Here is a 13921-nt window from a genome sequence, read left to right as displayed (position 1 = left end):
CCCTGGTGGGCAGTGTGGAGTAGCCAGGCAGCCAGCCCCCTTGACTATCGGCCCCTCCCCCTTGATAAGGCCCCTCCCCTTACCCCCCCCTCGCTTAGGCCCCTCCCCTGATCCCCCTTCCCAAAGGCCCCTCCCCTCTCAATACCCGGCAGTAGGTCTCCACCAATCTAAGAGCTGCTTATATTATATATATGTTTATGCACGACAGACAACACGTTCCTTCGGAGTGGGCAGGTAGGAACTTGGTTGGACAGCGTATTCGTGCACGACAGACAGACAAATAATCCCTGGTGGGGAGTGTGGAACCTGTTGTTCCTACCTGTATAAAATATAACTTGACTTGAGGTAGCCAGGCAGCCAGCCAGGTAGCCAGCCCCCTTAACTATCGGCCCCTCCCCCTTGCTTAGGCACCTCCCCTTACCCCCCCTCACTTAGGCCCCTCCCCACTTAGGCCCCTCCCCTGACCACCCCCCCATATCCTCAGGCCCCTCCCCTGACCCCCCTTTTCTTAGGCCCCTCCCCTGACCACCCCCCATATCCTTAGGCCCCTCCCCTGACCCCCCCTCGCTTAGGCCCCTCCTCTGATCCCCCCCCCTCAGGCTCCTCTCATGACTCCCCCCTTCCTTAGGCCCCTCCCCTGTCCCTCCTCCCTTAGGCACCTCCCCTCTTCGTACCCGGCAGTAGGTCTCCACCAATTAAAGAGCTGTTTGTCAGGTCTCCACCAATCAAAGAGCTGTGTGTATTATATATTTATTTATGCACGACAGACAGACAGACAATAAATCCCTGGTGGGCAGTGTGTAACATTGTTCCTACCTGTAAAAAATCCCTGGTGGGCAGTGTGGAACATTCTTCCTACCTGTATAATCCCTGGTGGGCAGTGTGGAACTGTTGTTCCTACCTGTATAAATGTTGTTAAACCCGCCACCACCCGACAGCCAAATAGTAAGGGTTGTCACTTAAGCAAAACATGCCAATTCGTTACAAGTTCAGCACACCGGTGTGTTAGAGAGTAAGCCCACAACATTGTAATTACTGGTGAAACGTCGTACTCGAATTGTAAATGTGGGTTTACTCTCCAACACACCGGTGTGCTGTACTAGTGAAGTGTAATAGCGTCGTCTGCTGTCCAGCAACGGCAACTGCGGTGGACTAGCAGTACACACGCCGGTGAGCACTTACGCGGGTGTGTCGGCAGGGCGGAGGAACTGGGACAAGGGTCACAGAGACCTCGTCTGGAAGCCTCTGGAACCCGCTAGTGGGTTCGAGAAGGGAGGTGCGGCCAGGGCGGAGCTGAGAGCTCGTGGCTGCCGGTTCTGGGAGTGGACTCGTCTCGTCGTTGCTGCCACCTTCGCTGCTTTTGCCGCTGCTGATTTCGCTGGACATTACGTGGTCGGAGAGTTGTTGGCTGTCTCGGTCGACGCCGTCGGTGTAACACGATCCGGGTTGTGTCCAGGCTAGGTTACACGACGTGGGAGAAGCGAGGGCGAACCTGTGAACCTGAAAGTGAGAATAAAGAAGGTGCCTCCTCAAGAACCTTGTCTCCCGCTCCACTGACACTACACTAGTAACGCATTGGCACATTCTGTTTACGTGACAAACCTTAGTAATTGGCTGTGTCGGTTGGTGGCGGGTTTAACGACACATTTATATTCACGCGATCTAACCCAAAAACCTCATGGATATCATACATGGTTGATTGTAATAAAATAAAGTTATATTGCATTGCACTTTTAAACATTTTTAAACAGAGGTTTAAAAGCATTAACCATCTAAAACAAGGACAATAAGGCAGCCCGTTCAAGAAGACTTGAGTCGATTTTTTTTCCCACCAATCTTAGGATCTTCCTCAAGTTCAAACATTATTTTGTTTTAAGCGGGTAATGCTGTACTTCAGTGTGGATTTGGGAACTCCTGACCCTAAACCCTGTCCAATCACCAGCACGTGTTATTTTGCATATATTGTGCCAACGTGAGGTTGTTCATTTAAAAATAAACTACAGGGACTCCTCTACTTATGAACATTCGACTTACAAACTTTCAGAGAAATGAACAAACCTGGTCCGTATGTCCAGTTGCCTGTTCGTACTGAGAGTCGTAAGTTCAACCGCCCCGCAATAGATGGCGGCATCTACATCTGCAGAACATTAAGAACCAGTGGCATCTACATTTGCAGAACATGAAAAACCAGTGGCATCTACATCTGCAGAACATTAAGAACCAGGGGCATCTAAAGGAGAGTATATAATACTCTTTGGTTCTTTCGGTAAAGTCACGTAGTTAGAAATAAAATAAAACAAATCACGACGTTTCGATCGCAACACAAGCGACCTTCATCAGGTGGCACCGATACAGCAGGACAACCGCTGACACAAGAGAGAGCTGCTGACAACAAGAGTTTATAAAGGGTTGTGGTGGGCCCAACCCAAGTGTAAGTGGGCAGAGCTAGAGAAGGAAGCTCTCGAAGTAATTGTCAAATCTTCTTGGTTCTTTCGGTAAAGTCACGTAGAAGGGAAGTAATAAAATAATAAAAATAAAACATAATAAAATAAAATAATTCTCACGACGTTTCGGCTACAACGCAAGCAGCCGTCTTCAGGTGAAGAATGAGACACTACCAAGCTAGGAGCTTATATATAAGCTGGGTTGGAGGTGGAAGAGCGCCTTAACAAAAAGAATGTGCATATGAAAAGGAATTTAGCATATTCATGGGAAATGCGTAGGAGGTGGGTGGGGGGGTTTCAAAGTCATATTATGCCCATGCATTATGCAGGATCAGCAGCACCAAGGGGGGGTGCAGGGAGTAGCATTAACAAAGGAAAGGAATGTTAATTATATGTAGCTGCAGTTACTAAACAACCACGTAGAAAACTAAAGTATAAACTACATAAAAAACTAAAGTATAAACTGCATAGCACCATCAGTATACTTACTATACTCTACAATAAGCTGAGTTACTAACAGCAAGTAATACATTACACTTCTACGTCGTAAAAATTATATAATATGCTTCCATCTAAACTTTATTCTCTTACATCACACGAGCATATACCGTACTATATACTGCCATAGATAAACCCAACATTAAATTATATACTGTATTGCTATAAACCGTATACATTTTAATATAACACTATGTATTATTCTACCCACCCTAATGTGTATCGAAATGGTTTATTACGTCCTTCCAATGATTGCTAAGCCAGAATCCATCTTCTCGGTTAAAATTGTCTCTGTGTTTGTATATGTGGATCGCCTCATGAACGAATCTCTCATGATAGCCAGATGGCTTGCAGAGAACCTCTGTCTTGGAGAAGTCAATGTCATGTGAGCCCACTGAGTTGTAACGGTGATCTGCCACGGCTGAGGTGTTTGTCCTACCGTGTTTCAGGTCAGCTTTATGTTCACGGATGCGGTCCGAGACATGTCGTTTGGTTTCCCCAATGTAACTGCTACCACAGAGGCAACTTAGTTTGTAGACGCCAGGGTACTGTATGTCTGGAACCACATCTTTTACAGACGGTACCAGATCACGGATTTTATGTACTGTGTTGAATCGGACCTGGATCTTGTGTTTAATCAGGATTTTGGAGATCTTTTTTGTGACCCCAGCAATGTAGGGTAAGGTGATGGTCTTGAAAGGCTCCTCAACAGGATCCTTCATGATGGTTGGAGTGATGGCTTTGCGGATTGTGTAGTCGGAGTAACCATTAGCCTTAAGAGCTTGGCGTACGTGTTTGAGTTCACTGGAAATGTGTTCATGGTCGGAGATGCATTGGGCTCTATGATATAGAGTCTTGATGAGGGAATTCTTCTGGGATGGATGGTGGTGGGAATCCGGTTTTAGGTAAGCATCCGTATGGGTGGCTTTCCTGTAGCCACCCATACACTTATACAGGTAGGAACAACAGCTTCCACACTGCCCACCAGGGATTATTTGTCCGTCTGTAGTGCACGAATGTGCTGTCCAACCAAGCTCCTACCTGCCCACTGTTGTATGTGTTGGATTATGAAATTTTGATAAAAATAATAAAAAAAAATAATTTTCCGAAAAATGCGCAAATCGCATTAATTATGTTAATGTGTGTATTAACATGCATAAATTATGATAATGTGTGTAATTATATGCATAAATTATGATAATCGCGGAGATAATCATAGTAATTTATGCGGATGCTTGCGATTATGTTAATGTTTGCAGTTATGATAATTAGGCTAAGCTTCGTTCATCCAGTGTTATATCAATCAGGATAACACGATTATCATCGATTAAACGTTTATCGATTATCTTAGTGTGTTTATGCTATTTTAGGTCTCCATTTTCATATCTCATCGCAGGTAACAGCTCTTATGAATAAGACAGTTTTGCATGGACTTGGAAAGAAGCACTCGAACAGTTGGTGTTAAGCAATTTTAATTCTAAACAAACACATGACACTCTCTTATCCGAAAGCAAGTATACGTCAATAAATTCATGGGCAAGATTATGCGATTAACGAAAATGAATGACTAAAAATACTTCGCCATTGGCGTGATTATGCAGTTAACGAAAATGAATGACTAAAACATTTCTTATTCATGTAACTCGACGGCAGCAACTGCTTTGCACGATCAGTTGATATTGAACGCACCACCTCGAAATGGCAACCCTTTTTGAAACGCAAAGACAATTTTTTTAAAAGTCTTATTCGTGTGCGTGCTGTGTGTGCGTTGTCCCCTTGTAATATTAATTAATTCTTAGAGCCGGGAGTTGTGTCGTTAGCTTGTGTGGTGTGGGAGGATACAAACAGCGGCCAGAAGTTTTCTCTGGGTTGGGCATGGCCGCCGCGAGCCCCTGCTGCTCCCTCGCTCGGCGTGTCTCTGCGTGTGCGCTCTCTCTCTCTCCACTGCTGGACGACGAGTTGGCACGACGCTCGGTGACGCCCGGTGACGTCCGAGTCGTGCTGCTCTTGCGCTCTCTCTCCCTCTACTGCTAGATGACGAGTTGGCACGACGCTCGGTGACGCCCGGTGACGTCCGAGTCGTGCTGCTCTTGCGCTCTCTCTCCCTCTACTGCTACATGACGAGTTGGCACGACGCTCGGTGACGCCTGGTGACGTCCGAGTCGTTCTGCTCTTGCGCTCTCTCTCCCTCTACTGCTAGATGACGAGTTGGCACGACGCTCGGTGACGCCCGGTGACGTCCGAGTCGTGCTGCTCTTGCGCTCTCTCTCCCTCCACTGCTGGACGACGAGTTGGCACGACGCTCGGTGACGCCCGGTGACGTCCGAGTCGTGCTGCTCATGCGCTCTCTCTCCCTCTACTGCTAGATGACGAGTTGGCACGACGCTCGGTGACGCCCGGTGACGTCCGAGTCGTTCTGCTCTTGCGCTCTCTCTCCCTCTACTGCTAGATGACGAGTTGGCACGACGCTCGGTGACGCCCGGTGACGTCCGAGTCGTGCTGTGTTGTGGCTCTCTCCTTGATCGTTGCCAACTTCACACGGACACTCGCCCTTGCTTCCGGCTGTGTTGGCTTGTGGCTCTGGACGACGCGGCTGTGCTCACTGGGTGGTGGTCGGTCTGCCCTCAAACACACGGCGCATTCGATGGCGCTGTCCTCTTCCTCACAGCCGTTTGACCAGGTTTTCTCCACTGCATCGCGCTCTCTGCTTTGCACGCTTGGTCGACGCTTGGCGATCTCCGCCCTTTTACAGGTTGATTGCTTGTCGTCATTCGTCACTCTCTCTGCTCCGTGCTTCCCTTGTTCGTGCAACTGCCAGCTTCACTCGCACTTAACTTCGTTCTGCGAGAAGCGACACCTGCTATCGGCATCGGTGTTTCGTTTCCTCACGACGCTCCGCCAGCCGGAGCACGGCTGAAACCCAGCCCCGACCCAGGTTGAACTCAGATTTCTGCGACTCGAACGACCCCTCCTCGTTCCATCTCTCCTCGAGGCACGATCTGCCCCCGCTCTCTTGCGAGCCCTGTCGCAACACTGAGCGCGACTCGGACAGTCTGTTCATTCAGTCTGTCACCTTAACGATGTCTCGTCGTCCCATCTCTCCTCGAGGCACGATTTGCCCCAGCTCTCTTGCGAGCCCCCGTCGCAACACTGCGTCGCAAGCCGAGTTGCGAGACTGAGCGCGACTCGGACAGACTGCTCGTTCGCTATGTGCGCCCGTGCCTAACTCAAAACGTGACTCCCCTCTCTGCGCATTCTTTGCGAGAGAAAACAGAAAAAACAGATGTCTTTGGAATGTCAGGCACCGATTCCCCCCTGTGACCTTTTTGCTCCCTCCTTGCTTGCCAGACCCCGCTGGAAGACAAAGGTGGCTGAGGAGATGTTTGCAATACATTTATGTGGTCCTGTGTGTTACATTTATTCTTGAATTATATTTTATGAGTTCCTTCGGTCTTAGTATCGTGGTTATCATTCGTCTATGTTTAATGAATATTCGTAATGATCCTCGTCACATTATTATTTTGGGGCTTCGCCAAGTTTAGTTCTCCAGAGATTGGTGTTTTATTCTGAGTTATATTTTAATGTCCTGAGGTTAAGTGTAACTATGTTTCCACTTAAGCTTTCTGGAATTCGTACTCTTTAGTTTATAGGACGGTCATGTAGATAGGAAACATATAATTCTAAATAATATGTATGCGGTGAATACGAGTAATATAAGATAATTACTAATAAAAAAAAACTTATTGTTTATTGGTTAATTCTCTTTGTTAAGTTTCTACTTTTCGGTAAGGAAAACGTTAATAAAACGCGAGTGGCAACCGTTATTATCCTTTACTCTGCTCTGCACCCCCTCCGTGCATCTCAAGATGTCTTGGGAGGTCAGGTCATCGATCTTTGTCCATCTGGATGTCTGACCTCTCTGTGACCGACTTCTTCCCAGATTAATGGCCGTTTCACAGATTCCTGGTGTGCTTGTAGTGGGTTGTTTTCATTATTTAATTTTAAAAAATATATATATAGATATAAAAAAAAATTCTTAATTATTCTTAATATTAATAACGGAAAACAGGGCATAGATACAACACCACTCCGAAGGAACGTGTTTTGGCGTTAGACCACATAAAACTCACTCAACAATTAAAATATTTAAGTTAAGGTGAATTATTCAGTCGTGTGGGATGAAAGTCGACATCCTTTTTCCTGGCCACATTCCCACAATAAATTAAGTGAAGGCCATGCACCAACATGTTTTATGGGTCATCTGTAAACAATTCGCATGTGTTCGTCATTTTCCAGACTTTATACTTACGTTTGAGGGAAACATGCATAACACCAAACAGGACTTTCGGGGTAAACGGAAACGTTAAAGATGCAAAACTTCGAATGTGCCAAAACCATGAATAAAGTGCAATTAATCTAATGCAACTACCCTTTCCCCACATGGGGGGGGGGGGGGCAAACCCAGCATTCCGGCCACATTCGTTAGCACACCTTCGTGGTGGTTGTGCCCAACATGTTGCGGTTATGGTGCAGTTGTGGAAACGTGGCTTTGAGTACGATCATGTGGGGTGGGGGTGGGGGGTGTAAATATTGATAACCATGTTGGTAATACATACATGGTGTTGATATTGTTCTTTTATAACTTACAGCATTACCGTCGATATACGTTACAGATCAAAAGGCTGGGTTGTGGCTGGGAAAGTATGTGCAAGAAATCCAGATCACTTGCTAATCAAAAGTTTCATCCTACGCAAGTACACGAAGTATAAACAGCGGTATGAAAATGAATAGTGCAGCCCCTTCTACGTTGCATAGTTGTCAGCTATATCGAGTCTTCCAATTATGAAACCACAGAACTGCAAGCAGGAAACGGATACCTGGCACATTCCATATCGCTAGACTCATCCTGGTATCTGCCCATCGAGGACATTGCATGATAACCACTGCACTCGATTATTTTCCTAGAGTATCAAGGTCACAAGCACGCCACGTTGATGTGATTAAACCGTTTATTTCATAGTATGCGTATCATGCAACAGGCGCGTTACACTTGGAATGCGCGCAGCGCGTGGGTCCTGCCATTCCGCTCGTGGTGCGCTCGGAAGTTCGGGTGGCAGCAGAATTTCAAGGCCGCGATCGTGATCACGAACTCGAGGAAGTCGACTTCCCCATCCTTGTCATCACCAAGGTCCCTCAGGATGCGGCTCACCACGAACCCATCCACGGGATTCTGAATGGAATCAAAGCAGCAAGAGTTAGAAAAGACTGGACCTGGACTGTGGAACATGGGCAAAATAGACAGCAAGTGATGGTACACGGCGTAGTGCCGGTCATTCTACCACGTGGAATAACTGTGAATAAGCCAACCACAATACGTCCTGCATTCTCAGAATTAATGGTCCATTCGAAGTTATAAGACTACATTAACCCCTTATCCGTTTAGTCACCCCCGATTAGGCCCAGTGAGACATCTCCAAGAACGAAACACCACTGCACATTTCTGGCTATCACCTCATGAAGCCAGTAGTAAAAATCAGCTAAACGGCGTATTCATTAGTACAAGTTGCAAGTTTACTCTCCAACACAACAGTGTGCTAAAGTAGCAACTAATCGGCAGTATACGTGACAAACCCTACCAAATTGTCGGTCGGGTTTGACGGACATTTACGCGATCCAAACCAAACATTTATTAGTACAGAAGAATGGAGAGGGTATAACAAGAGACTCAAACATGGGATGAACCGAGGGACTGGTCCATACGAATAGCAAAACCACATCCCACCTGGATCAGACTCTTGCCCTTATCCCCCTTTAGGAAGCTCCTGAACGTTTCCTTCTTCAGGCAATCTTTCACAGCACTGTCGCGGGCGAGTTCATTGAAGGTGGACAGGAGCTTCAGGGTGGCTGCATGGAGGTCGCTCATCTTCATAAGCGATGCACGGTCGAGTCAGTACGCAAGTGGAATCTGCGAAGACACGACAAACAACGAGACAGCCTTCAATCACGTGAAGACAATGAACACGTCACCTCTCTACGCACCATAATGACTGATCACGTAGCGCCCCAGCTTTGTTCCAAAAACAATTTCTGGCCCAAACCTCAACCCGCGATGCACACAGCTCTCACCGAACCCAGGTAAAACCCGCGCGTTGCAGAGATCCCCACTACACAAGGCATCTTGCCCAACACCGCGGCGGTGGCGGTACCTGCAACAGACGTCTGCAACTTTGACGACGACTGCTGCCACCCGTTGCGGCTTTTATGAAGCGCGGCCAGTGACGTCACCACTCACACCTGCTCGCTCTCACTGTGCGATTAAGTGATGATGTTTTTTGATTGGTCCCGTTTATCTCGTTTCCCGGCTAATTTACAAGGGAAGTCCGTGATGCCAGAGCACAGCAGAAACAACATCAACAGACAATGAACTCATGGGAGGCGCGTGCCAAGAGGCCCCAACATTGCTATCAAGCGGGCGCTTGATGGAGGGAGTGGAGGTGTTTGCACGGGGACGAAATAAAACACATTCCTGCGGAGGGAGCTGGTAGGAATGTTGGGTTGCTCGGTCAATGGCCAGCGTCAATGGCGGCGTGGTGTATTCCGCAAATATGCCCGACTGTGAGGGCGGGCACAATCCGGAGTGAGTAAGTTAAACGTTGCATTTTATAAGGGTTGACTTTTATAAAAACTTTTTCAATAAATATAATCATTAACCTCAAACGAACATAATAGCGGGTCCCATAAGCCCCCGGCTCTCTCATAAACTCCGTTGCGACGTCATTTAATGTCTGTTGAAGGCGAACGATATGGCAACCTATTCCTCTCGACGAGCTCTACCCGATGCGCTAATCAAAGTTTCAAAGTTGTGTTTATTCTGCGACAACAGAATGATCCGAGACGAGATATCCAAGGTTATGAAGAGGCCATCAGAGGATTGAACCAGCCCAGCTGGAAAATGGGAAAATATAGACCCTTGCTTTTGGCGAGTTCATGAACCAACTCCGATGACACCAGGGCTAATGAACTATTCACTTAGGTTTCTGCCTTTGTATAGACACATCCCAAAGAAATAACAATTCGCAAAGGTGTGCTGCTGCTTCTGCTCAAACAGCAGGAAGACACGACTTACATTATGCCTGCTTGGGTCGCCAGCCCGTCCTCTTTCCCGTCATGATCGTAACGAGAGAGCAGGCCAGCTAAACAAAAGCATTTGGGGACGATAGAAGTTATTCTGAGTCGTGTTCTTGTCCAATTCCGTACCACACAGTAGGTTGAGATGACTGGACAGCTTCACAAATAGAGAACGCAAATCAGGTTACCAACTCTCCATCAATGTCCGGGAGTGTCCACCGAAATTGGCATCATTCTCCGGGTGACAATTTAAGGCGATACCGGAGCTTTTAATTGGATACTTTATGGAAATTAAACATCTCCCGCAATATCTTCAGTCAAGAGTTGGCAAGCCTAAACGTGAGTGGGTCATGTGACGGCAACACTTTATTCAAAAGTGCTCTTCTGGGTAGCTTTCGTTTCTCTGCAACAGTGGCAAAGAAAACCTGCCAATTAGCTATTAGTTAGGAACACCGATGTGTTGGAGAGCAAACCTACAATATTTAGAATGCGATTCCAATGTTGTCTCCGGTAATTACAACCAGCTTCATCAGGCGATAGCCATGATTAAGACCCCATTTATATTCACGGATTTAACAACAAAAAAACAAGTTGTGTGGACGCCGTTGCACGGAATTCGCCCGCTCTCGTCGACGAGAGAGAAAGAGGAGCCGCAGACAGCAGCCACCAGCTCTGCTGTCCTCTGTATACGAAGGTGTTCTCGGCCACATAATGAGCGTTTACGTCTGGGATGAAACCATAGCGCCCAGAGAAAACCCACGGCATGTGCATGGCGAGGTAAAACTTGATTCCGTACAGATGGAACACGTGGGCGTACATGTTTGCTGTACCGCCTTCTCCTGGCGAGCCAGGGTATGGTGCCTCATTGACGCCAAGGGGTTGGGATTTTCACAGCATTTGTGCGATCCACCAACCCTCGCCTCTACAGTGCTGGATTACCGGCGTTTGTAGTCACCACCGGCCGGCTAAAATAAATAACCTTAAAGTGACGTCATGAGTGAGACTAGGTCTACGCGTGCCAGCATCACTGTAGAAAAAATACCAAATTAAAATAAATTGCCGTGCAAATGATGAAGCCGATCGTTCCCAAGGAACGATCAACGATGGTCAGGCAGCGTGGCGGTGGTGGTCAGCTCGTTTGCTGGGCGCTGTCGTGGTGAGATCTTATCTCCCTCGCCTGGTATGCAGGAGGTCGTGGGTTTGATCCCGAATCTAACGCCTGCTGCATATTTCGAGTTTACATGTTATCTTCCTGTGATCACCTGGAGTTTTTTTCTGGGTTTCTGTTCCTTTCACATTTACAATCAACATGCTCTTCGAGTATTTGTCTGCTTTACATTTCCACTCGATAAGCCACTTCGTTGAGCTATCATTTGTGATAGCCAGATCGCTTGTAAAAAGAGCTATGTAGCTCAGTTTGCCTTACCTAGTAAAATAAAAAAAAATAGTTTAGTTTGAATACACCCGTAGTATTAACCAGGGCGACCTGACGGGTTCAAACCGCAAACCTCTGCACTGCACGCCTCAACCAACGAGCTGATCAAGCCCCCTGCCCCTCCTCTCCATCCCCCACAAGCCCCCCCCCCCGCAGCCCCTCCCCCCTACAGACACAAGCCCCGCCCACCGTCGAGTGACGTCACGACCAACTGACGCCCACTCTGAAGATTCAAGTCTCCCGCGAAGAAGCAGAAGCCGACGACTCCGCGACTCTCCGAGATTCCGAGACTCCCTGAGGCCTTCTCACTCGACTCGCTCTCCCTGCTTGAGTGAAGAACCTCGCCGACGACGGTCGAAGGATGGAAGAAACATCACCGAGGTGAGTGAGCGTGAGACGGCACTGGGGAGAGACAAAGACGGCTGTGAGATGTGTTCAGCAGTGGGTGAGTGAGACAGCCCTGCACAGGACACCCGGGTACTCTGTTGTGGCCGTGTCTATGTCAGGTCGGGCGTTGGCTTCAGAGGGACAAACATTGATACACACCACCGTGAGGGGGGGGAGACACGGGGGACACACAGACACAACGTAGACACATGGGCACACAACAGAGACACAGAAGGCAGACACATGGAGACGCAGAAGGGAGACACGAGTTGCTGTTCTATTGGTAGTGGACACTCCTCACCAACACACGGACACAGGCGAGGAGGCTTCCAGTCATTTAATCCCCCACCACCACCGTCATCATCCACAGCGCTCTGCTCTTCTGCTGCTCTGTCCTCATCTGCTGCTCTCTTATCTTCATCATTATCTGTGACCTACCAATGTCTGCAGGCAGGATCAATCGATGACAATCCTATTGGCTGCAGATGTTTAACAGATGAGATGCGTTGCACCGTGAATTCCTCCTGTTTGATGAGACAGTCGACCCTTCTGCACCGCCACTTTCCCCATCGCGGTTTCGATAAATCGCGGGGTCGGCAAAAGACATTAAATGGGAAGTTTTTGGGAGTTTTGGAAACGCCACAGACGACACACAAAAAGTTTAGTCACTCATAAATGCATAAAATATATGTACAGTACTGGATAATATTATTGTATTTAATCCTTTAATACCATAAATATACACAACTTTTCTAAAGTAAAATTTTGTAAAAAGTTAAAGTTTATTAAAAGAATGCGAAAGCCAGCAGACGACACGCAAAGGCTGGAAAATGTTGAGATATCTTAACTGTACTGTATGACCAAATACTGTACTCTATATTTGTATATTTAACTAAAAGGTGATACTGTCTTTTGTTATACTATTGTAGTGGTGTTTACTCACGCGGACAACTTCTTTTTCTCCTGTGTCACTTTATTAGAAGCATCCCACACGGGTGCTCCTCACGTTCAACACCACGTACTCCTCTGGCGAAGTCTCCCTCTCTTGCTGCGCTAGTCTGCTACTCCGAGCTCACTCTCTCTTGCTCCGCTAGCCTGTTTACTCCGCACTCCGCTTGCCTGTCACGGACGCTCTATCTCTCTCTGGCTCCGCGAGCCTGTTCTCCGCTAGCCTATCACACTCACGCTAAGGATTCCACTTGCCTCTCCCCCGCTAGCCTGTTACTACACCCACACCTCCAACCTTGCGTGCCCCGAGCAGGGGTTCAGCCAACACCGCTGGGGAGGACGAGGTAATGGAGGGCGAGGTCCCGGACTTGTCTTGTATTGACTTCTCACTTCTTCATCTCCAACCAACTCAACTCCCGTTGCTTCACACATCCCCATATATCCCCCTCCTCATTAAGTGTCCTCAGGTGGCCCTCGTTAAGCTGGCATCCTTCTGGTGTCTCCTGCACGTGCTCCCCCCCTTATCGCTTCTATCTCTGCCTTCTTGGCGCCTCCTCCGTGTTTGCATTTGCAGCCAGCCAATCACTGCCTCTTTCCCTAATTGCTGGTGTCTCTCTGTCTGCTGTCTCACAGGCCTCACGCTTGTCCTTAACTGACCGCACTGTTTGCAACCCCGTACATGAATGCAACTGCTGTTTGCGAACCCTGCGCAAATTACGCCACTACACTATTATTCTGCTCGCTTCGCTCACCAAGGAAACCAAGGGGACCAAAAAATTTCACGCAGTTTTTCCAGGTCGCGGGGGGCCTGCGCCCCTACCCCTGCGATGTGGAAGGGTCGACTGTAAAAATAATTGTAACCGTTCGGATAGCTACCGACTTAGTGCTACTCGGAAGCGAATCATCAAATAATACATTGTTTAAATGCATGCCTATACAAGCCACCATACTTCAATAGGGATTACCGTTGGTACTGTACGGCTATTTTAATACACAATGAACAGGAAGGACAAGATCAAAGGGCTCGCATAACACGCATGCATAATGTACGTTGACTCATTAATCCCCCCCACCACTTTGC

General features: G+C 47.8%; 1 pseudogene; it reads right to left on the bottom strand.

Moving 5' to 3' along the window:
- Positions 1–7937: 7937 nt before the first annotated feature.
- LOC144727225 (protein S100-A1-like) lies at positions 7938–9142 on the bottom strand (annotated as a pseudogene).
- Positions 9143–13921: the final 4779 nt, after the last annotated feature.

This window comes from Lampetra planeri, chromosome 25 (genome assembly GCF_965212315.1).
Source record: "Lampetra planeri chromosome 25, kcLamPlan1.2.h2, whole genome shotgun sequence".
In the NCBI taxonomy this organism is placed as follows: Eukaryota; Metazoa; Chordata; class Hyperoartia; order Petromyzontiformes; family Petromyzontidae; genus Lampetra; species Lampetra planeri.
This window is presented reverse-complemented; position numbering and strand designations above follow the sequence as displayed.